The sequence below is a fragment of the Dermacentor variabilis genome, chromosome 1 (assembly GCF_050947875.1).
Source record: "Dermacentor variabilis isolate Ectoservices chromosome 1, ASM5094787v1, whole genome shotgun sequence".
In the NCBI taxonomy this organism is placed as follows: Eukaryota; Metazoa; Arthropoda; class Arachnida; order Ixodida; family Ixodidae; genus Dermacentor; species Dermacentor variabilis.
This window is the reverse complement of record NC_134568.1, coordinates 57,839,823-57,861,184: the sequence shown is the minus strand read 5'-3', so window position 1 is coordinate 57,861,184 and position 21,362 is coordinate 57,839,823. Positions and strand designations below refer to the sequence as shown.

The 21,362-nt window shown below is 47.3% G+C and overlaps 2 pseudogenes; one reads left to right on the top strand and one right to left on the bottom strand.

The window, feature by feature from the left end:
* LOC142574954 (uncharacterized) overlaps window positions 1-16,490 on the bottom strand; it is a 65,627-nt pseudogene extending 49,137 nt beyond the window's left edge.
* Window positions 3,604-4,479, top strand: LOC142571291 (uncharacterized; annotated as a pseudogene).
* Window positions 16,491-21,362: the final 4,872 nt, after the last annotated feature.

The window sequence follows — 21,362 nt, the reverse complement described above, 5'->3', positions numbered from 1 at the left end:
GAAGAGGTATCTCACAGGCGTACCTGTGAGATACACCTTATTTCATTTCTGTTTTGCGTGTTTACGCGTCTTTATGACGAATGGTGGGTATTATTCACATATGTACTAGTAAAGGTAACCCCCCTAATTTGCATAGAAAGGTTACCTTGGGTTGCACGCCCCCCCTCCCCCCCCCCCAAATTATATACTGGGTACGTGCCACCCGCCGTGGTTGCTCAGTGGCTATGGTGTTGGGCTGCTGAGCACGAGGTCGCGGGATCGAATCCCGGCCACGGCGGCCGCATTTCGATGGGGGCGAAATGCGAAAACACCCGTGTGCTTAGATTTAGGTGCACGTTAAAGAACCCCGGGTGGTCACAATTTCCGGAGTCCTCCACTACGGCGTGCCTCATAATAAGAAAGTGGTTTTGGCACGTAAAACCCCAAATATCATCATGGGTACGTGCCCGATCATTATATGCGCGTGCGTTAACCTGCAATTTTTTTTACACTATGGTCTGGCAACCGCCATAATGTCTAATGCATATCCACTGGAAACCACCCCCTGCCATATATTAACCTTCAGCAGCAAGATATTAATAGAATTGATGCCCTCATCCGGAAGGCGACAAAGTTGGCCCTTCGGCATTCGGTTTACCTCCTTGACAGGGGATGCTATAACACCGTCGCTAAACTAGCAAATATTCATCGTCGTTGAAAAAGGATTTTGCCTACAGCACACACGAGAAGGCCTATAAGTCGTGCGCCGCATCGGCTGTCAACCATCAGCTTGGCCTACTCTGAATGTGCGCCCCCGAAACAACTCCACTCTTTCTCATAGTAACACTGCGACACCATATGAATCCCGAAAGAGAGAACGAGAGAGGACGCCCACGGGTTGCCTACTTCAAGAAGTATACAGTAAGATACTCCTTCACGCCGATGCTAGCGTTGGGACCCAGAGCTCTGACATAGCAGTCGTGAATAAAGACCCCTAAAGTGCACAGACGGAGGAATACTCCCAGGTATAGATCCCACCTTAGCGCAGCTCACAGCCGTCGCTAACAAACACATGCCCCCTTGCAACTCAGCCCCTCCAAGAATTATATTTACCGACTATATGGCGGCGTGCAGGAAATTGGTGCAGAACGATGTCCCTGGCCGTAGGTCCAGTTATGCAGAGGCACGTACAGGGTCCTCTAGGAATCGTCTGGATACCTTGTAATGACGGGATCGCCGTGAAATGAAAGAGCTCAATAGCTTGTCTGCGAGGTTTTCAACCACGTGCGACATTCCACGACTAGCCCAGGTGATAAGATCGGTTCCCCTGCTTCAACGGCAGACCTTGAGGCTAGACGCAAGTTCCCCAAGCTCAACAAAGCGCTCACCCGGGAATAGGTTCTACTCATTCGTCAAGCCCAGACTGAAACACTCCCTACGCCAGTGCGAATATGCACTTCCTCTGCGGTAACTTGCCCGAAGGCCCCCTTGTTACAATCGGCCTTCGGGGGCTAACGATCTTCGGAGAAGCGACCCCCGAACCCTTCCCAGCCCGCTGCGACGACTCGCTTTGTAAAGACAACAATGCGTCCCCTCAACAGCCCAACGGCGCCGACATGTCTAGGCACGTTGAGCGGGCCCAGTATTGTTAGTGGATTCGCTGTCGCCTTCACGGCTTGCATGGAGCGAGAGAACTCCTGGAAAAGGATGTTTTGCGGTGCTTTCTCACGGGCGCTAGAAGTCGTCACAGTCAATGGACAGATGCGGCGGCAACTGACTCCTGGGTCAGCTCTGGGATCAAGAGGCGCTTGCTTGGTTCAAATCCTCTGTCTACGAGAACCCTCTCACTTCGGTGTGTTCAGTGTAACCAAAGAGCGGAAGTGAGTGTGTGAACCCTCCACCTTAAAGGCGGGTCGACTACGATGACTTCGGTCGCTCGCATTGGTCGAAGGTTGAAAGGCAGTTTTCCCTCACCTAAAGATCTAGGGAGGACAGAGTGTTTTTAAGCAGCTGTTGTCGGCTGTTTGGTGTGCATTCTCTTTCAGTCCTGCTAGACTGATGAAATGTAACGTTCTCCACACTTCATGTACATATCATAAATAAATCCCATATTGCTCGTTCTCGATGAGAACAAGTCCCTCCCTTCAATAACGTCCTCAGCGTGGATGAGTCGGACGGCGGCATGGGCTAGCTACCATTTATTTCATGCCCGACCTCAACCCTTACAACTGGCTGGCAGCGACGTGGTGCTGTTTCTGTGGTGAGTGCTTCGTTCTTGCTTTGACTCTCTAGGCTTCATTTTGTGGTTGTTCAGTTTAGAACATTAGGGAAGCTGGATTGTTGATTGTTAGCTAGGTTGTGTTTACCTAGGTACGTTTAGCGAGCAGGACCAAAGGAGTACAGCAGCAATCATGGAGTTAAGGACACTGCTTAGAGACGAATTGTTGATTGTTGGTGAGGAATTGGGTCTAGAAGTACGCAGGCAAATGCTAAAATTGGAAATATTGCAGCTGGTTTCCGAACAGGCCAGTGAGGAGGACATTGAAATTGGGTTATATAGAGAAACGGGACAGAGAAAGAGAACGGGAAAGAGAGAAACGGGACAGAGAGAGAGATAAGAACGGGACAGAGAGGAACGCGAGAAAGATCGCGAGTTAAGAAAAATGCAACTTGAACTTGAAAGCAAACGTTTGGAGTTGTCTCAAGGAAGTGAAGGAAGTGAAGGGGCTCTGGGACGATCAAGTGAGGCAGAATCATACCGCATGGACAGGCTGTTAAAGCCATTTGAGGTCGGGAACAATATAGGCTTGTTCCTAGGAAATATTGAAAGCACTTGCGAGAAGATGAACTTCGGTACGAGTATATGGCCGCAGCGGTTGTTGTCTATGTTGCCCTGTGAGGCTGCGGAACTAATCGCCAGACTCAATGCGCAAGATGCAGATGATTATGCGAAGGTTAAGGCTAGTCTTTTTAAGAAGTACCGCCTTTCAGCCGAAGCTTTTCGGCAAAGGTTTAGAAGCACGGGCAAGACGGAGAGCGAAGGATATCCGGAGTTTGCATATGGCTTAAAGGTCAACCCAGTTGAGTGGCTGAAAAGAGCGGAAGCGTACGAGAGCAGAGACAGGATCATTGAATGCATGTGTCTAGATCAGTTTTACAAAAGCATCCCCAATCTGTGAAGCTGTGGGTGCAAGACAGAGGAAATGTAAACACTGTGGAAAGGACGGCTGAATTAGCCGAAGAGAACGCAACGCGTACCCTTCGCTGAACGCCGAGCACGGAAATTGGGACGGTCGAAATCGACTGCGGAAACCATTTCCGTTCATAAATGGTTTAGACTAGACGACCGGAGCCTGTAGACATGGAGGAAAAGCCCTCAGAAAAAAGCGAGGAGAAATCAAACGGGGAAATCATACAAAAAGAGCAGAAAAGAAACCTTTTAGACCCAACAGCTGCTATAAGTGCCACAAACTCGGACATATCGCTGTAAACTGCCGGAAGCCTAGCGTAGTTTTCGCCTACGTGGATGAAAAAGGCGAGAATATGGAACTTTTAAGCCCATATCATCACGACCTACGAGATAATGGCAAACCATGCTGGATGCTGCGAGGCAGTTCCGCCACTATGCACATTGTCCATCCGCCTTACGTGACGGTGGATGACTTCACGGGAGAAGTAGCATGGATCAAACAGGTTGTAGAAGAACACAGCGTGTGTCTATCCATGGCCAAACTCAACATCAGTGGACCGTTCGGGGAGCTCGTGACCGAGGCTGCAGTTTCCAAATTCTCGTCGCTGCAGTACCCTTACATTTTTTCGAATCGGTCGGATCATTTACTGCGTGACAACGGGCTTAAACTGGGAGAGGGCATAGTACAGGCGTTGACGCGACGCCAAGCTCGAAAAATCGCGTCGCTTTCGGCTGAAAATGCAAAAGCTACTCCAGCGGAAGTAGTAAAAGAAGTAACTTCAGTAACCGAATCCGAGCTAGGCTCGAGGGACGAAAAAACGGTTGAGGAAATCCTGCCAGCTGACCAGCTCAATGAGAGTATATCACTAGGTTGTCAAAGTTCGCGCCTGCAGGGAGAGCCAAGTGACGCGCTCGCAAGCGAGACAGGGTCGTTACTATCTCCGGCCTCAAAGAACTTTGATCGGCTCTTACGTGTGGACAGAGAGTCACTGGCAGCCGAGCAAAAGAATGACGACAGCTTAGCTAAACTGCATCACACAGCTAAAAAAAGGCATTGCTAGGCGCAACGTGACAATACAATTGAGAGAGGAGGACTGTTGTATCGGCACTACAGAGACCGAAAGAGTAGGATTTTAGATCAGTTAGTCGTACCTACTAAGTACAGGAAGGACCTTTTGAGTCTTTGTCATGGAAATGGGTGGTCTGGCCACCTAGGCATAAACAAATCAAAGGAAAGATTGCTTATGGAATACTAATGGCCTGGCTGTTTCAATGACGAAGAAAATTTTGTAAGATCATGCGACGCCTGATCATGCGACACTACTTGCACAAAAGATTGAGATGTAAAATCGAATAATTAATAAGAATTCACTAATGAAGTTTTGTAATAATTACATTATGGTTCATATTGCAATTTACGAATTGTAGCCGTGGAGTTCGCAAGGCAAATCCACTTGGAACACATTTTCAAGATGACACCAATTTAGAGATATAAACCCCCGAAATTTGCGGAGAAATGCATTGGCGTTCCCATTACTTGTGTGCTCTAGTGAATGAAGCGAAGTTTTGTTAACAAATTAACTGGAACGCCAATGCATTTCTCCGCAAAGTTCGGGAATTTAGATCTCGAAACTGGTGCCATCTTGAATATTTGTTCCAAGTGGATCTACCTTGCGAAGTCCACGGCTAGAATTTGTAAATTGCAATATGGGTCATAATGTAATTATTACAAAACTTCATTATTGAATTCTTATTAATTATTCGATTTTGCATCCAATCTTATGTGCAATTATTGTTTGCCGCTTCGAGTAGACCAGCTCATGAACTAGAATTGTGATATCTGCCACAGGCAACCTTTAAAGATTTTTGAAAGTGTTCGCTGAAACACCCCGCATATAAACTGGTGCATGACAACTGGGGACACCCTGTACAGCGTCAACGGCACTCCACACGTGCAGAATTCAAGTTCGGTTCGGGCGCTTTTGTGTGGAGGGCCCTTAGCACACGCAAACTTTGGGCGCGCTCAGAAGCCACTCGGCAAGGCCTGATACGTGCCTGGTGCGCGCACGCGCAAGCATAAGCTCTACGTGCCACTACAGGAAGCCCCCCCCCCCCCCCCCCTCATCCTCGACTCTCCGCGAAGTGCCTGTAGTTCTATTCGCGTAAGCGAAAACCTTGAAGTCAACGTTGTCGGATGACATACGCATACAGTATAGTACGGTGCACACGTGTGCACTGAGACGCGATAAGCTGCTGCGCATTTGAACGCGTCGCAAAACAGATTATTCTCTCACGTAGAAACTGGAATAGCCCGCGGCGAACATTCCCCATGTTTATGCGCGAAAATGTAATCCAGGTGGGACATCCACGAGCGTATCCTTAATTAGGTACCTTTAATTAGGTATCCAAGCGAGACCCCTCGTACACGTATTCCGAGTACGAATCACCGGACACGGGATTTGCATTTGCCCCACGGACGACGTGTTTTCACAAGGGATGCGCAAAAGGTTCCGTAGTTTACAGCGACGCCTCCGACAAGCCTGCAGCGCGTGCCAACAGTGCAAGGCGCCCGATGACGGCTCCCAGCCGAGGGTGCGGCATGAATCCCGCGGTATATGCCGAGAAGCGTCGGCGGCTGCGGCAGCGACCTGGCTCTCATCGTGCGGCAGACGAGAGCGTACGGCAGTCCACGCCAGGTGCCCCCGTACTCTCGTCTTCCGGTTCGTCACTTGTCCCCGACGAAAGGGCGTTAGGCGACGCGGCAGAGTGGTGCGGATGCTTGCCCTTCTCGGTGCAGGTCTTGTCGCCGCTACGGCATGTCGCCCGTGCGACAGCGCGGAGCCCATAGCGGCAGCGATGCCGTCAACGCAGTCAGGTGCTTCGCTGTGGCAGGTGCGCAGTGTGACGTCGACTTACTCGCGAAGCTTCACGCAGTATAAACTCACAAAGCAAACATAACGGAGACATCCCAGAAATCATCGTGCAGACGTCATCACAGGAATACTGGCATTTACGCAAGCAATGGAACTCTCGCTTATCTGCGGCCGCATATATCATCTCGTCATATACGGGGTCACCGTATATGACGAGATGATATGCGGTTTCCGGAATTTTGAAAATCACCTGTGGCAGATAGCGTAATTCCTGTCCTTGAGCTGTATTATTCAGCGAGGCGGACATTACTGGCGAGGGAAATCAAAACGCATGTTCAACAAACTAAATTCACAATGAATCACGTTACGGCACACATGTTGCAATTTAATAATTGTGGCCGCTGAGTCTGCAAGACGCATTCACTCGAAATGAACCTCCAGGATGACACCGGTTCCAAGATATTATACCGAAAGAATGGAACGAAATACGCGAGCGTTCCAGTCATTTTTGTGTTTTAATGCTCAAAAGAGCGTTTTGTTAAAAAACAAAGCGGAACAGCAATGCATTCTTACGGCGAGTAATGGCGCATATCTCGAAACTGGTGTCATTCTGGAAATTCATTCCAAAAGGATAAGCCTTGCAAACTCACCGGCTACACTACGTAAATTTCGATATGTGCCGTGACGCTATTAATTAGGATGTTAATTAGCGCTACGTCCTTCGATTTCTCGTACAAGTCTGAATAACCTAGCTCAAGGACTAGAGTTATGTGCAACAGGTGTGCGTGGGGTATGAGTGTGTGTAGGGGAGGGGGGGGGGAGGAGAGGTGAGGAGACCAAAACAACAAAAGAAAACGGACTGGTTTCGTGGAGCTCTTCGTGCATTTTCTCGCTAGGTGAGCGTGTCCGAACACTTCACAAGTCAGTAGTTAAATTGACGCAACTGTAAAATGTCTTACGGGTTTATGGTGACAGTTGTCCCAACTATTGTTGAGTTACTCTTACGAAATCGTAACGTCTGTTGGTAACTCACAGCGATTCCCCTTATTTTTATTCCTCCTTGGAAAAAGGACAGAGGAAACACTTGAAATGCTTCAAACATCATTGGTGGAGGATGCACACGAATTTCTGAGTGGCTTGATCGGTTCCAGGAAGACAAATGAGCGTTAAATATAATCCTGATTTGCCCTACCTTCCACCAGTCACACCTACGAGATGGTCTGAAAAATTCGGCAAGAAGCGACAGTCGTGGCTACACAAATGACAAGATTTGAGAAGCTGCCGAAATTAGTTGGAGCTCCTGTGAGTGCAATTATACAAGATGCCGCGAAGCTTGTTCACCGTCTGCTTACAGAGAACAGAAAAACAAAATTAAGAACAGTCGTACGATCTTGTGCCAGTATTTAAAAAAAAGATCACCTCGAAAGTAACCCAGACCTCCTTATAAAGAACCTCACGGGTTATAATATCTGGTGCTATGGGTATGACCCCAAAACCAACCATGTTCTTCACCGAGACGACTATATATATACATATATATATACACACCTTTTTTTTCCCTTCTCGTCCGCCGGCCCCTTTGTTTGGGCATCGCTCGAACTTGAGATCTTCTACGGTGTAACGTACCTACGACGAGGACGTACCTTGCGTTGATCCTTTTATGAGCGCTCAGCCGAAGAGCGGCGCCTAGTGCTCGTGCGTGGGAGTACTATGCTAAGCCGCACTTATTGGGGCTCAAGCCGATGGAGGTTGCCCTGGCTCTCGCGAGAAGGCAGATTGGTCATCGCGAGAGTACGCAGTATAGACGAGGGGATGCCTTTAGCGGCGTATAGCGGGGAACCATCCTACTGAAGCGACGTGTAAACGGCGTACTTTCTGTATTTTTCCCTTTACTGGGGAGTCCTTTTGCTTCCTGCGTCACTCCAAGACCGGTCTTATGTGCAGTGTTAGGTGTCCCCGGAGGCGAATAAACCTGCAGCGCTCGGCACCCTTTGCAGGCTGAGCGCGCACGCAGCGGCGCTATATTGCACTAGCGTGCTAGATTACGCGAAGCGACGGCTGAGGCGGCCTTAAGGCTCGCTATGCCCGAACTCGCGGTAGTTGGTGTGGGATGCTAGACACCACAGAGTCCACTATGAAGCTCAGCACTTGGTTGTTACTGGAGCTCGGAGAAAACACTCCCAGAATGGGGAATGAAAAGAAGAAAAAAATCGTCCCTGGGTGAGTTCTTGGCATCAGCGTCCGAATCGGTCATCGCTCTAGAGAAGCGCCGGTTCAAATAGTCGGCAAACATGCGCAGGAGCGTTAAGATGACAAATCAAATACTGACACCCAGGTTTTCCGGTCTGAACATGCGCCTCCGCAAGGCTGCTGCGTGGCACGACCGAGGGCGTTCTATATATAGTTACAAATTTGGCGTGTCTCGTAAATTTTACTAACTGCGTGCAAATCGGTACTTAAAAAAAAGGAAAAAGCAACTGAATTACTGTATTATGGAGTAAAAAAAGTTATCCATCAATTATAAAACTAGCAAACAATTTTATTGAGTACCAGTAATTATTTGCATGTAATTCGTTACGTACAAGTCTGATGTTCACGTTAAGTGAGCAACGTTGCTGCAACTACGGAATCACTGGTTAAGAACACGAAAAACAAAGGCACAACAAACAATGCCCAACACGAGGTCGGTATGAAGGGAGAAGGGAAATGCACGCATTCCGCACTTTCTTTTTCTCTCCCTTCGCCGCCATCCTTTTCTTTCATAGGCGATTGCCGGAATGACATTTCCTTTGCGACAGGAAGTACGGCAACCGTAAACCCCGCGTCGACTTCTCACGGCGCGCAGCCCGTGGGAAGGCGTCTGGCGCCGGTCACGAGAACCGACGGGAAAGGTCAGAAACACCCATACTGTGCCTTTGGGGACGTTTTGCGAGCCTGTGCCAGCGTTACTCTGATTCTGTATAGAATCGGCAATAACTTTTCGACGAATTGTCTTTAGGAAACGGCAGCGGAAGCAACGACTTCGCAAAGAAGAAATCAGCAGTCGTGTCGTCTGTGTTCCCTCTCTCGCTGCCACTGTGCGACGCCACGGCATTTGGTGAATGAAAAGAGAAAAAAAAAATGTCATCCACCCACAGGCGTGGCACATGCATGGCACCAACTCGACGCGTGCCGTTCCAGTCTTTTCAGTCGTACTGACCTAAACCGATCCGACCGCGTTTAAACTCATTTCGCCAAGCATGTTCGAACCGACCCACCCGGGCTGAACAAAACCCGCCCGAACGCCGCAATGATCCGATCCTGTTGGCGTCAACGTACACCAGATGACGGAACTTAAATCGGACATACCAACACGACCAGATTTTGTTAGGCTCATGTAAACCAAGAACCCCTCAATTTCGCTGACCACTGCCTACCGTCTTCTAGCTGATGTACGGCCGTTAAGAAAAACAGCAGGACCTTAACACTCAGTTACATTTCTTCTTCAGTCTCTTCGTAAAATATGATCGTTAGCTTTTCATAGTTAGGCTATGTCGCGTACATGCATCGATCATTCGAGTGTGCAGGCCCGGATGCACATTGTGCGAATGCAGCGTCGTCGACTCCAGAAGGCGCAGCACTCGCACGGTTCCCGTTTCGCCGCAGAAGCGCGACGGCGTCTCGACTTGCAGTCGCAAGCGGGCTTATCTGCGCAGGCTCCCACTCCATTGTCCAAGAACTGGCACCACGTACGGACGTGCGCGCGACGCGCAGTCGGTGGCACATTGGCGACCAGGGACGAGCCTTGGATCCGGACTCTCCGAACGCGGCATCCAGTTTTTACCGACAGAACCCTTCTCATCATATTTCGAAGACCTGAAGACGGCGGGTTCGCATGGACAATTCTTTTTTTTCACTGCGCCTCGCAGCTAACGACGTCAGGACGCCAGAATGAACGCGAGAAGCTGCTCTCCTTCCTTATACAATGCGGTCAGCAGCTACCAACAGAGCGCCCGCGTCATGGTTCAATCGTAAGAGAACGCAAGCTCGGTTTGGACTACGCCACGATTTATACAAGGTCGATAGGAGCTTTCACGTGCGTCCTCCTGGCGAGGTACCGCGGTGTCGAGAAGAATCCCCGAAGAGTGTAGCTCTGGCTCCGTTGACCGCGCCCTGCCAGGTCCGTCAACGTCATCTCCCCGCCGCATCGCAAGTGGCGCCGCCCCACTATTTTCGACCGTTGCTGCCACTGGAAGTCGCGCCTCGAGTCGAACTCGTTTTGTGTTGTGTGGTGAACTTGGAACTTTGGATGTGACTGCTCAGCAAACAGACGACATTGGCACAAGAAATCGAGTAACCAAGCAATAGGGTCAGCGCTTACGCTGGCAAGCGGACCTCCAGGTTCGACCACATATCGCACAAGTACGCAGAGTGGTAAAGGTAAGCCACGATGGTATCAGTCGCAGTGCTTTGGCTGTAATGGATTAGAAGAAACTAGGTGACATTAAGAGCGATCCGCTACCGCTTTGAGAGGCCCCTAGCGGCAATGTGCGCAGATAGACCCTTGCTGGCGGGCATGGAGGAAGTAAAGAAACTATAGGAGGTAGCATTACCTCACGCGGCCAGACTTTACAAGTCAGCTCTCCGTCAAGCCATCCCCTTCGATTTTCTCTCTCCCGCTTTTTCAAAAGTAGGCCCAGCATGCGACCCTGCGCTCGGCGACATGGAGGGAAGAAAAATACTAGGCGGGAGCATGACGCTAGCCAGCTAACCTTCGCAGTTCTCTCCCCGCTTTCCACGGGAGAGTCGTGGGAAACGCCGTACGTAGCTTGGTCAGTGGTATACGTTTGAGTACCGCGGGCCGCTATACAGTTGCCGTCGCTTTCATCCAGCCGGTGCTGCTCGCTTTCTGTTCGCCGTATTTGATGCCTTTAGATACCCCTTGCCGTCACGTGCTTGGCTGCTTTTCCAGTTATTACTACTTTTTTATTATTACTAGGTTTCAAGATTGTGACGTGATGCACCCTCCTTATTTATTATTATTTTTTTTTTCTCCGCGTTCGGCGGTCTGGGCACATTGTTTGCTTTCGGGCTTGTTTTAATCGATGCGCACTTCTTGGAACACTTTGCTAACCGCTCTGTGTCCATTTTCTCGCGATGAGCTCGAGCAACTTCGGTTGCTTCTTGTAACGCGTACACTGATTCGTTGCAAGTGCGGCAACCGCCACATTACTGTCGCACCTGTTGTATTTTCGGAAGAGCGCGCGCTGAGGCGGATGAGAGCGGCGGTGGGAAATATTAAAATCTACCAGAACATTATCATGTGTTGTACTGACTTTTTCTAGCTTCAAGTGTATCAAGTCGCGCGCCTTCTTGGTCCTTCCTCCATGCCGGTGGCCACCACATCGTACTTCACATTTCGGTGCGCGCGAAAGCACAGCGCCGTTTAGGAAGCGAAATTTGCAGCTGCTGCGGCGCTACGCCGCTACCTCACATGCTGAGCCTTAGAAGCTGCAGCAGCTGGAGGTTCGGACCAACGTACGCAATCAATGTACGCAAGTCTCCCTATATATGACGTTTTAGAAGAAGAAAAACAGGCCTAAAGTGAATGCACGCTATTGGCGCTGCGTAGAGAAGAAACGAATGGCTAGTGCGCATGCGCAGTGTCGTCGACCTCAGTTCATTGGGTAGGTTAAGCAACTTGCGTCCACCAATTCAACAGCTCTAATAATAATGTTCAACCCATAGCTATTGCCCAGCTGGCACTCACCGGCTAGTTACACCAAAGACACCAAAGGCATTTGGGGCAGATTTTTCCCTCACAGGTGGAGGAGCACCCGACGGGATGTGGCCTATGCTCGGCTTTCTGCCCTTTGCACAGAACACCTACGTTCCCAGATTTGGTTCTACCGATACCCACGCATCACAGGAGTGAGAGGTAAGAGGCACGGGCGGTGGGAAGAGAGAACGGTGATATGCAGGGCTTCAACTCGAAGAGGCCTGCACAGCTTTGACTTTTTGTTGCGTCTTGTTTACTTTATCCTTCTTTTTCTTTCTTTTATTTTGCGTGTGAACAGTATATGTATACGGGGCCGAATACCCAACAGCGCCCCTTTCTCCTATTCGATACGCCAGCGAACTTCGAATGACACGTACGCTGTCAAGAAGACCGCAGGAGCATTAGCGCGTCACTCAAGGTGAGCAAAGGCAACACGCCCTGCTTCCGACGGATGCAAGCACCACGCTGCTCAGCTATAAGCCAAGTAGCCGCGTTGTTACCAAGCGCCCTTCACACACACAGCAAGAAAAACGATCGCACAAGTTCCAGTGACGCGGGCAGCGCACGATCAAAGATTTTTTTTTTTTATTAATCGAGACTGGCGCGGTTTAAAGGAAGCTGCAGCAGATGCACGTTTGATTAAAATGAATCACGGGCTACATTAAAAAAAAAGCGAACTACGGGACGTGGTTATAATAATTATATATACGTAGATGTCCAGTGAGCGAATCGACGCACAAGAACCCAATAAGTTTGGTACTGATGTCACCCAAAGGAGCCTCCAAATGGCGAGTTTCGGAATCAAATACGAATATTCCAAGCAAATGACCTTCGAATATGTAACCGAACCCCGAATATTCTCATACTTCTATACAAAGTCCGATATGAAAATTGCGAGTCCATTTGGTAAACAAACGGCTTATTTACTTGTAACATGCGTGTAATGCGGTTCACGACTCAACGTTTCATGCCAGCTGAGGAGCGTGTAAGTGATGAAAAACTGCTTTCAGTCATTTGCCGCATCATGACCATGACAGGAATGAAACGTCATCACGCAGACGCACGTACAGCGTCGTGTTCCTCGAAAAGCAGATAATAGGTTTGATACTAACGCACTGCACATTGGTTTATTGAGACGAAAACAGGGGCACACCGTTCCTGGAAATAAAGCAGCACTCTGTCCTGTGGTTCTTTTTCTGTGTCCTGTGTCGCGCCGTTTGAAGCTGCGGTTTATAAGATGTGCCAACCTGCCCAAATTAAAGCGTTGTTAAACGTACCGAGACCACAGGCTGCGTACGGTAAGACTGCCCAAAAAACAATTTCATAAAAGCAGCTTTGCAGGTTGCCTAACAGCGAGAAAGAAAAAGAGTTAGATGCTAGCCCTGCAAGCCACTCTTACTGAATGACCGGAAATTACTGGGCACAACTTATCTATGACTTGCGTTCGTTAAAGGGGTCCTGAAATACATTTTGGGCATAGAAAGAAAACGTTGCCGATTCCGGTCTGTCGTAGAGGCTGCTGTGAACGTGTGGGCCAAACATTACTGCACATCATGCAGCACGGAATTTACAGTCTCCCGCAAAACAGAGCGAAACATCGCAATTGATCTCGCTCCTACAATGTCGTCACGCAGCATCATGGAAAGCAGCTGGACCCACCAACAATACTGGCTGATTTCGTGCTCGCGTGAGCATTCTCAGTAGTGCATAATTGCTAATTTTTAGTTAAACGAACGAAAAATATACAGGGTGTCCCAGCTAACTTTAGCCACAGCTTAAAAATATGCGAATGTCACGTAGCTGGACAGAACCAAAGTAATGCTGTTTGTTGTCGCGTGGAGATAGTATATATATTTTTTCAGTCTGCCTAATTCGATAATTAGTCTGCATTCCTTAATCAACTTCTCAAACATTACAATTAGACGAAAAGCGTCAATGAGAAAATTGTAGCGCAACACGAAAATCTCTCGATACAGCTTTCTGTTGCTCAATACGTACCACATAAGTGTTTTTCCGAGCGTGAAAGAAGTCCGCGAATGCACGCAAAGTGCCTCGTGCGGCCAGTCGCGCGGCAATTTTGCGTGCATTCGCGCGCTTCTTTCACACTCAGAAAAACACTTCTATGTAGCACGTATTGAACAATAAAGAGTTGTATCGGGACTTTTTCATGTCGCCCTACAATTTTCTCATTGACACTTTTCATCTAATTATAATATTTGATAAGTTGAGTAGTTAGTTAAAAGTAATTATCTAATTAAGGGGAATGAAAAAAAAAACAATTCGAGTGTCTCCAAGCGACAGCAAACAACGTTACCTTGGTTCTGTCCAGCTTCTATATTTGTGCATATTCTTAAACTGTGGTTAAAGTTAGCTGGGGCACCCTGTATGCGTGGGATCTCAAGATGACAGAAAATGTCCACCTTTGAACACGACGGAAGAATATCTTCCACCGTGCCTTCGAACCACGCGTAGCCTCCCGCGATACCAGCGGCGTGCTGCGCAGCGTGGTCTGCCGCCGCCGCCACGGGGTGTCGCGACGAGCGTAGCCGCGACACTCAACTTTTGCTCTGGGCTCTTTTCTCGTGGCTTCTCCGCTGTGCAGCTTCCAGCGCGCTAGCGGAGACGAAGGGAGAAGGCCGGGTATATGTGCGATAAAAGTTCGAAACATTTTTGCGGCATGACATTCGTGAGACGACGTCCTTTTAGTGACAGCGTTCCATGATTAGTTAGAGTATTGTCTAAGTGCCCCTTTAATTAAAGAACTGGCTGCATGCGAGTTACAAACGCGGCTCTCCTGCAGCAGAATCATTGGGAAGAGACCCTACACTTTCGTTGGGTTTTCTCTTTCAAAACTCTTATTAACACATGTTGCGGTCTCTTGTGTTCGACAATCTCGAATGGTCAGTCCTCGAATCGAATACAAATCGAATACGAATCGGATAACACATGCTATTAGAGTGCTGTTCGAGATTTCCAATATTCGCACACGCCTATCATATCGTTTTATTTGATGCTTCGTTGCGTTGATACGTATATAGTACATTTGCTGGGAAGCATAAATGCTCACAGTTGCCAAGACCGATCAGAGTACTCATAAGCACACTTGACAAAACCCCCACCAAGATACCCATACGCGTCTGGTTAATTGAATCTTTCTCTCTCTGTTATTTTTTTTTTTTCGTGCTTCCTTTCGCCAAACTACGCAGATACTCTCCTGTCTCAGATCAAGACGGAATTCGTCCGAACTCATGCATCGTAATACACTGCATCAACATTTTTTTGGGCTGACAATCGGAGAGGCAGGGGAAGGGAAACAAACTGCACCTCAATGTTTTTGTAGCATTAAAACTAAACAATCAATCTGCTTGAAGTATAAGTACACCGAATGCCTTGCTTTGCTCAAAGTGCTGCTTGGTACTTAGATTTGGGCAATCCATTGAGAATGCTAATAGCTGGTAGACAATATTTCAGTACTTAATATACCTTCCTGGAGACCTCAGCATCACAGATCATAACATTGGGCAAACGGTGGGAAACAGCTGCCACAAATTATTGCCGGGCCACCATTAAAAAAGTACAAGAAATCAGAAGTAATGCTTTCTAATAACCGATGGTCCACAAGAGCGTAACAGAACGAACGCTGAAAAAAGGCAAACGCAGCCATGGGCGGCAGAGGATAGATAAGGCTGTGTGAAAAAATTAGGGACTCCAACTGGCACAGGATGGAAACGGCTCACGCAAGACACGGATAACTTGAGATAGCTGGGGGAAGCCTTCGTCACAGCAGTGACCGATGATGATAAAATTGCACTGCTGCAACGTTAACCGCCTTTCCGATCAATTTGATGAAGCTTCATCTTACACTAAGTGCAATGAAAGACGCGTTCAGCGCGCCCTATAATGCATCGCCTGTTGGAGCTAAAAAAAAAAAACATGCGGCCGTATGGTTGCGTGTATCTCGACTCGCAGCTACAGCAATTGTACGTCAGCCTCAGTGGGGCCTTCGCGATTAACTTTTATGTATATCTTGGAAACATCCAATTCAGCGGGCGCGCCAAACAGCACAGCAGCAGCAGCAGCGCGACATCTCAGCCAAGGAGGAAACAGAGTGCAGGAAGGACTGTGACAAACCAGCCGCGCTGCTCGGACCCGGGCCTTCTTCGCGATTCTTTCTAAACTATATAAAAGCTTGGGCTGAGTTGCTACGGGCGTTATTTTCTCCCATAAACTCGCGTTCCCAGAATAGGCTTCAGTATTTTCGCAAATGCTGCGCCGGCATAAAATTCTTGACTGCATGAGCCTTTCCGATGCCACTGCTCCTCCAAATGAAGAGACAACGAGACACTAGAGCAAGAAGAGCGTCTGGGAATTGTCTGATCATGTTTATAGACGAACAGCCCAAATGTTCTGCGCGTTTCATTGGAATTTCAGACTTCGATCGTGAGACCTTCGTCGACGGAATACCTACGACTCCCGTCACAGCAGGGACGCGTGTGATTTGACGACACGTCCCCGCCACTTAGTGCATAACGAAACGCAGCGAACAGTTCCCGCTAATCAAAGACAAAATACAAGATCCGTACCTTAGGTCAGATCACAGCGCTTTCGTGATAACGTGCATCGAGTGGCCTGCAACCGCGATTCACATACCGCTGGAGTCTGTTTGCGCCCCCGAGTCCCAGACAAACCCCCGCGCACCGCCGTCAACATCCGGACCATTACTTCCGGTTTTGTCGCCGATGGCGCCCTCTATGCGAGATGCACACAAATTTTTATAAGGACTTGATATTGACTCAAAGCTCGGAGCAGTCCACTATCTTTGAGGCCATGGTTTAGCAGTCGGCGCTCTCGACTCCTAGTGGTAACGCCTTCGCTACAGGGTTTCCAATTTTAGCTCCGTCAGCTCAATACATTCAGTGCATAGAGCACGGGGTCACGCTAAAGCCAGGGGGCCAAGATAAAGCCAGTGCAACACCATCCGGACCTTTTCCGGGTCTCAAACCACAGTCGCTCTGCAATGTCATCTGATAAATCCACAAAGACTGCACCCGCTTACGACATCGCTAAGTAAACGATTAAGTTAAAGGAAAAATGTGAACTTAGCAGCAACGTGAATGGAACATGCAGTCACATTATCATATCACGACAAGTGCCCGTGACAGCGTGATTTTGTCGCTGTGACGGCGACAAAATGCATTAATGCAACTTCGTCGTGTTGTCTCATTTACTCGGCTGAGTAAAACTGTACGCGTGAAAGCTTACGCATGACTACTTTATGGGCAGCTTGCTCCACAGCTAAACTGGTGACAAGCTTTCAGAGTAACAGCTAAAATATATAAAGAATAACACTGGTGAATGAACATTTTCACAGGCCACACGAATCAGGCCGCCATGAACTATGGCAGCCGAACAGCGCAGGCTCACGCCAGCGTGAGATACGCGTCGACTGCTAGCGTCGTCTGCTAGTGGGCCCACGCCACCTCTGATAAGGACTGGGCCGAGAAATTCACCGTGCTTCACCGTGGATCACCGGAATGACGCTGGTGCGACACATACGTGTAGTGCTGCCCTAAATGAGCTAAGTGTTCTACAACAAAAGGCACATGAAAGCATCCAAAGGGTAGTACATTTAAAGCCTGCTGAAGCCACTTGCATTTAAAGCCACTTGCAGGAAACGCAACTTCCAAGTCGTCGTTTTCGTTGAACTGTTAGCTACAAAGCATGCGGTCCCTGCAGTGAACACTAGCTCAGCTGCATTGGCGTAACGAATACCGGCGAAATTTTCCGCACAAAAACACATGAGAACGCTTCCATATAGAACCTCGACTACCATGAATGTGGCTCACGAATGTTGACCACAATGAGCAAAGACACACTAACTATTGCTATTCGCAAAATTAAATCAAATAATAATAATAGTGTTACACTTTCAAACATTTTCTTGAAATAACCAAACAAAATATTAAACTCTTAGTGGCTATTGTAAATTAAGTAGTACACAAAATCCAGGCAACTATGTACAATAAGCAACTAGAAAAGTCAGCATACAATGTACTTATGTAAGTTAATTTTACGTAATAATTATGGATTATATACTCTACAAAACAGTAATTAAATAAAATAATAATTTAGTGTTAAAACAAGTTGGTTTGTATTGTTATATGCACAAAAACCTGGCAACAACTCAATGTTTGTCAAAGTCTGGCTACTAAACCAAGTTATCTGTTTTCACCGCAAATGCAACAAGCTAATAATCAACGTTGGAGTTATTTTTTCCTTTATATTTTGTTGTGTAGTCAAATAAACTAATACAAACTTTTCTGTTTGCAGGAGTATAGAAATTTGTTTTGCTTTCAGAATACTGGCCACAATGACAGTCATACACAAAAATTAGGCAACACTGCACACTTTATTGTTCAGTGCTGGCAATACACTTACGGCTTCCTTGGTCACTAATAGTCTCAAAAATCAATTCAAGAACTTTTTTTTGTTTTACAAAATTTTTATTTCTTTACTGGTTGAAAAAACGCCCACTTCTAGCTATTACATTTCCGATATTTACAGCATGGCTTTCGGATCTCGCTAGCACAGGAGACACTTGGAGAGGTGAAGAAAAGAGGAGCAAAGCAATAATAAGAAAACAAAACTTGTCGTACATAAAGTTAAAAAAAATTAGAAGAAGTCATTAAAAGCGTGGGAAAAGTAATATTCACGTGATCTGTGACGTAAAACGCGGGTGTTTTGAAAACAAAGAGTTGTCGGATCCCTCGCACTGCGCTAATCGATGTAAGCGAAGCAATGTATGCTGTTTGCTTTGATTGACGATAATTAGCTGTGATGTTGGCTGCGAATGTGTAAGTTCTGCAAGGTTTAGTCCAATACGAGAGTGGTGAGTTGATGTAAAACGTTACCTTGCGTGCACCTCTGCTGTTTGTCTGCGTAGTCCACAGAACACACAGAGAGACGTGTTTGCTTGAGGCGTTGGTGTGCGTCAGTGTTCATAACTTCTGAGAGTTTAGCATCATCATTTCCTCACATGGCGCATCGCATCGTGACAGAAGTGTTAAACTTGCACTGATCAATTACGGGGTCGTACGTAATTCAATTATTATGATTGTATGCATACGTTGTATACATACATTCGCGGTCTGCGCTACGTTTCTCGACGCTACTTTAGGGCCTGGGTGATCTCGACGCTTTGGAGCCATTGTGCTGGCTCGTGTTAACGTGCTCCTTCTGCATACGTGGCCAGCAGGCTGTTAAGACGCCAGCTCCAACGCTCTCTTCAGACTGTGGACGATTGTGATGTTTACACTATCAGAGCCCAGCACGCGACCTACCCCAGCATAGCAACTGCGCTTTTGTCGCACAGGAAAGCAAGTACAGCAGGTGCAACGCGCACAAACTATGAAGCGGCGGCGCCAGCCGTAATGAGCGGAGGCGATCGCCAACTGGTGGCGCTGCAAGAAACACAGCCGCACGCGCGGCGAGACCAAGAGGCACAGCAAGCTTCGCTTTAATAGCGCGCAGAAGAATACCAACTTGCTCCGTGCGTGAAGCATGCGAACTTCGTAGCGACCTGTACGACTAAGTCATATGTTCTGCTGCATGAAACTAAATAAATAACATAGATGACTATACATGAGTCCGTAAAGCTGTTGTGGATTTTGATATGAGTTCGGCAAGAGCGGTCGCCCTACAGTGTACGTGCTTGTGTGTGTGTGTGTGTGTGTGTGTGTGTGTGTGTGTGTGTGTGTGTGTGTGTTTGTGTGTGTGTGTGTGTGCGTGGGTGCGTGCGTGCGTGCGTGCGCGAGGAAAACTGTGTTTCCTATACCACGCGCTTTTAGTGTTTGCAACGTTTTGCGACTCGATAACGAGAGCTCTGCCCCTTGTCTCTGTTAAGATTTCTTGCGCGTTAAAAAATATGTGTTTGAAAAGCAATCGCACTTCCGCGGTGTGGAAGGAACTTTATACCTAATATAAAAGTTTAAGTGAAAATGAAAAATATTCGGGACCACTTTTGCGACTGTCCTCAGCTAAACATGCCCAGCTGGCCATACCACTAGGCTGATGCAACGTTCATGAACACGGGAAGGATTTCAGATAGCATACGTAATTAGTGATCAGTGCAAGAAATAGGTTCCCTCGACTAGACTTTAAGAGGAACCCGGGCCCAGTGGCGTAGCAACAGGGGGGGCCGGGGGGCCGTGGGCCCTGGGTGCAAGGGGGCCAGTGGGGGGGGGGGGTGTCATATACGTCTGAAGACACCCCTCTTTCCGCCAGCTACACCCGCTGAGGGGGGGGGGGGAGAAGGGTGACAAAGAAGACCTATGGGCCCCGGGTGCCAGACGACCTAGCTACGCCACTGCCCGGGCCCAACTCCGACGCGGCCTATTCAAATACATGCAAAGCGCAGAAACGCTTTTCTGAGACAACCCCAGGACCGATTTCAATGAAATTTGTTGCATTTGAGAGAGAAAGGTAAATTATAGTGTCTATTGGAAGCGGAATTTCTATTTAGGGCCTGAATTTTGTTAAAATAAATTTCAAAGATTCGGAAGTGCGAAAAAATATAGAAGCACGAAGTTTACAAACCAACAGCACTGCAGCAAGAACAGGTATCGCGGTTCTGTAAACGGAATCCATTAGATCATTCAAAGCGGACAAATACTAGATGTCAATTTATATATTGCACGAAATTGTTACGTTGTGTACAAAGGTTCTGCAAAAGTTGTATGTGCATATTACTGGATTTCTTTAGATTCATGTGTAACATGTCAATTTTGTCCGCTTTAGATGTACTATGCGAAGCAATTCAGAGAATTGTGATATCATTTTTCATTGCTGCGTCACAGAGTTGTAAACTTGATAGTTTCGTATTCTGAAATTTTGAGATTTCTGCCAATCTTTATAAAAAATTGAAGAGCTAAATCAAAAATTCGAAACCAACAGTCACTAGATTTCAAAGTTTTCTTTCAAATGCAACAAACCGCGTCACATTTTATGCAGTGGTTGCCGAGAAAAACGAATTCTTCTTTTACATGTATTTAGATAGCAGCACCCGAGCTAGAGCTTCCTCCTAAAATTCAGAGCCGTTTCACAATGTGAAGATGGAAGACCAGCCAAGCTGTGTTGCTCAGTAGCTATATTAAGTTTTATAGGCTGGTCATGCTATATTGTTTGAATAAAGGCACAAACACAGAATATCGTTGTTTGTTCCGTCTTTTTTTATTTCTTTTTTGCACTTTTTGTTTCTCTTACTTCATTTTTCTATTTCTTATTATTTTTTTATTTTTGTACATAAACATTGACGTTCCGACACGCATCGTCATATAATAGCGTTCGGGCTACAGGGTCCTTCGCTCCGGCGCATTGTTTTTGTCAACAGCATAACGTTTGTTTCGTCTTTTTTTGTATTTCGTAATTTTTATTTTTTCATTTGATATATTTTTGTTTTCTTTTCCTTCTCTTTTTTGTTCTTATTTTTGCACTTTTTAATTATCTTTTACCTTATATATATGTGTGTATATATAATGCTACTCTATGTAAGAATTGGATGTTC